We start from the raw sequence: 4,385 nt of genomic DNA on the forward strand, positions 1-4,385 counted from the left end.
CAGGCGATAAGAAGGATTTTTTACAAAATTTCACCGAATGTACTCGAAATAGCTGAACGAAGTCGAAGACTTCCTCTTTCTTAGCGAACGAGACAATTTCCTAGATCACAGTTGCACTCTATAGACGAGGGAAAAAAGGAAACTACCGAATGGCAAAATTTATCGACGTTCGCACGCGTGGACCAGTTCTGACGAAGAAAAAAAAAAAAAAAAATAGTAAAAAGGAAGACACACGCCCAATCGATCTCCAACTTTGTCGCACGTCCCCCCTTTGGTTTTTCCCTTCGTTTGCGTATGTCAGATCCGCTTGTAATCACAAAAACGCGAGAACATTCCAAGCGAAACGAAGGATACTTTGTTCGACATCTTTGGGAGAGACTATATTCTACGAGTTGGCTTATTTATCTACCTGAACTAACTCTCTCGAGATCTATCACTTAATATTGCAACAATTTAATGTGCTTTTTGTGAGGTGAAGAAGAAGAAGAATGATTTCACTGAACGAAAAGAAATTTCAATTTGTCATATTGCTCCCTCCATATCGACGATCTTTGTTTCGTGACTTTCGAAGGAGTGTCTCGTTAACAGAGGCATTTGTTGGTATTAGACACAGATATTGATTCACCGTGATCTAGAGGAAAGTCTACGAAGTTTCGTTTACCATTTATCAGAAACGCCTTTAGGGGTTTGTAACTGTAAGATGATTTCAAAGCATGTATCAGCGAAGGAAGACTGTGAACGTCGTTATTGGGATCACGTGGGCTCTGTGCTTTCACGATTTTCTTTGTGACACAGCCACGAGGCTGGGCTCCCGATCACGCGTGTTACATGGAGGTGTGCGAAGAGCCGAAGTATCGGGTCGGGTTCCCGATAATTTCGGGGATTTCGAGAGTGTCGGGATTCCGGGGCACTTTGGGAATCCCGAGACTTCTGAGGATCTCGACACTTTCGAGGATCCTGGCACTTTTGGAATCCCGGCATTTTGAGAATTCCGATTCTTTGAGAATCATGGCACTTTCGAGAATCCCGGCACTTTTGGAATCCTGGCACATTGGGAATCCCGGCACTTTGGGAATTCCGACTCTTTGAGAATCCCGACTCTTTGAGAATCCCGGCACTTTTGGAATCCTGGCACTTTGGGAATCCCGGCATTTTGATAATCCCGATTCTTTGAGAATCATGGCACTTTCGAGAATCCCGGCACTTTTGGAATCCTGGCACTTTGGGAATCCCGGCATTTTGAGAATCCCGATTCTTTGAGAATCATGGCACTTTCGAGAATCCCGGCACTTTTGGAATCCTGGCACTTTGGGAATCCCGGCATTTTGAGAATCCCGATTCTTTGAGAATCATGGCACTTTCGAGAATCCCGGCACTTTTGGAATCCTGGCACATTGGGAATCCCGGCACTTTGGGAATCCCGGCACTTTGGGAATTCCGACTCTTTGAGAATCCCGACACTTTCGAGAATCTCGGCACTTTTGAAAATCCCGACTCTTTGAGAATCCCGGCACTTTGGAAATCCCGACACTTTGAGAATCCCGGCACTTTCGAGAATTCCGACTCTTTGAGAATCTCGGCACTTTGGAAATCCCGGCACTTTCGAGAATTCCATCTCTTCCGGGAATCCCGGACATTCTCGAGAACTCCCATACTATCCGGAATCTGGAAATTTTCGTGAACTCGTCCGGATCCCGGAAAAAATTGCCAAATTCCGGCAAAATTCTCGCACACCTCTAGCGTCACAGTCTTCCTCGAGACACGTTCTATAATACTGTATTTACACGATCTCTGTGTGTGCTCGTTATACAAAGGAACATCTTGTTTTTCTTTAAGAAATGATTCCTGTCTATTTCAGTCATGATCGACGCGTAGAACGAGACGTGAAATGTGGTCGAATCGAACGGTAGGAGAAAAAAATGCATTAGAACACACATACACACACACACTCTAATCTTAACCATCGATAAGCTTTTTCGAAATTCTAGAGGACACTTGGCTCTGTGCTCGCCGCACTGCACGTTCACACTCGACGAATTCTCGATTCTTTTTTTTTTTCTCGACACGGAAAGGAAACTGTGAGAGAGAGAGAGAGAGTGAGTATGCGTGAGAGGATAGAGACGAGGGTGTGGGGAGAAGAATATAATATAGGAGCCAAAAAGAAAAATAAACAAAGAAACAGAAAAAAAAAAATGAAAAAATAGTAAAGAAGAAAAAGACGTGTAGATACTCTAGATACGTAGCGATCAGAGAGTTCGAAATTTATGCATACAACCACAGAGGAAAGAAGACGAACAGGAAACAAAATATACATATTATATATAGTTGAAGTGAATTTAATCAACCTTATTCTGTACGTAATGTACGTGGATGAATAAAGTCTTTATTTTTTGGCCTGCATCGTTTTTATATGCTGTACCTGCGTTCTATCGACGTCATCGAATCCCCTCTCTCCGATCTTCACTGTGTTTACTCCAGTTTTTCCTTTTTCTTCGAAGCGTTTCTGCGACAGAGATTTGAAATTTCCCGCCGAAAACGTGGTAATACAAAGTGTCGCGTATCCTCGACGATCGACGGATACATTTTTTCTTTGTTTTGAAACAGTACGACAGACACAGAGGCAAACATTGCGCAAAATAAGGTTGACTAAAGGAGGATAATGCGTTCTAACTGTATTAGACCTAAGCAGATATCTCGTATAAACGTAGTAAAGCTTCGAAGTCGAGTTAAAATTGTTTCCTTTCGAGTGTACGGCTTCGTTTAGATCCATATTGATCCACTTGCCATCTCACAAGCCTTTTTCGCCTGTTTTCAATGCCGATCACGCTCGTCGAGGAATATTTTCGGAGATACATTCACTGGGAAATATTTTTGGGAAATACATTCATTGGGAAATATTTTTGGGAAATATTCATTGGGAAATATATTCGTTGGGAAACATATTCGTTGAGAAATATATTCATTAGGAAATGTATTCATTAGGAAACATATTCATTGGGAAATATATTCATTAGGAAATATTCATTGGGAAATATATTCATTGGGAAATTTTTTTTGGGGAACATTCATTGGGAAATATTTTCGAGGAATATTCATTGGGAAATATTTTCGAGGAATATTCATTGGGAAATATTTTTGGGAAATATATTCGTTGGGAACATATTCGTTGAGAAATATATTCATTAGGAAACATATTCATTGGGAAATATATTCATTAGGAAATATTCATTGGGAAATATATTCATTGGGAAATTTTTTTTGGGGAACATTCATTGGGAAATATTTTCGAGGAATATTCATTGGGAAATATTTTTGGGAAATATATTCGTTGGGAACATATTCGTTGAGAAATATATTCATTAGGAAACATATTCATTGGGAAATATTTTTTGGGGAATACTCATTGGGAAATATTTTTGAAGAATATTCATTGGGAAATATTTTTGGGAAATACATTCACTGGAAAATATTTTTGAGGGAATATTTCGATCGTTTATAATAGAAATTCTACGCGGATTATTCACCGTGAAAATGATTTAACAGAATTTCTTTTGCAATTTCTCCTTCCTTGGCGAACAGAAGCTTTCTCGAAAACACACTTTCCAGGCAAGTGTCACAAATGACAAGGCGTAGGTGGTAGATAATTCGACGTTTCATCGCACATAGAGATTATTTGAGGCGCGACGTGTCACTACGAGGCGTGGAAATTTGCATCGCAGAGGGAATCAGATGGAAACAGGCTGGGAAAATTTGAAAGCAGAGGCGTGTCCGTTAACGAAGTTAAAATTTCCATACGTCGCGCTTCGTTAATAACGCGTTTAGAGGATTTTATTGAGCCGAGGCAGCGAATGGGAAAAGGGTGGGGGGGAGATATCGCGACAAAGCGAAACGACTCATCTGCGTCAAGAACGAATATCACCAGCCATTTATCTGTTGCTCTCGTTTTGTCTCTCTTTCCGAAACAATCATTCCCCCCTCCCTCCTCCTCTCGCCTGCTGTCGCCAAAGTGAAACGGAAAAAACAAGCCGTCTCTCTATTTTCCATCACGCTTCAATGGACGTGATTCAAAAGAGGTGAAGAAAAAAAGGAGCGAAATAATTGCTGTTTCATTCGGTATTTCGCTTCGTTCGAAATTGCTGTTTGACAGAGGGTGGTCTTTCCTCCTGCTATTCTGCTGCTTCTTTTAAACTGCTTTTTAATCGATACGGTGAAACGCTTTTCTAAGATTAGGTTCCGTGCGTTTGATACGGAACTTTGGATAGATTGTGTTTCTTTAAAAAGTGCTGTATTCGGTCAAATTTTATACATTTCTTCCAGTGATTAATAATTAATTAGTTGAAAGAATTACAAAATTCTTCGAAGGCCACCTCCACGGTGTCTTAAAT

The sequence above is a fragment of the Habropoda laboriosa genome, unplaced genomic scaffold, assembly GCF_001263275.1.
Source record: "Habropoda laboriosa isolate 0110345459 unplaced genomic scaffold, ASM126327v1 scaffold871, whole genome shotgun sequence".
Taxonomy (NCBI): domain Eukaryota; kingdom Metazoa; phylum Arthropoda; class Insecta; order Hymenoptera; family Apidae; genus Habropoda; species Habropoda laboriosa.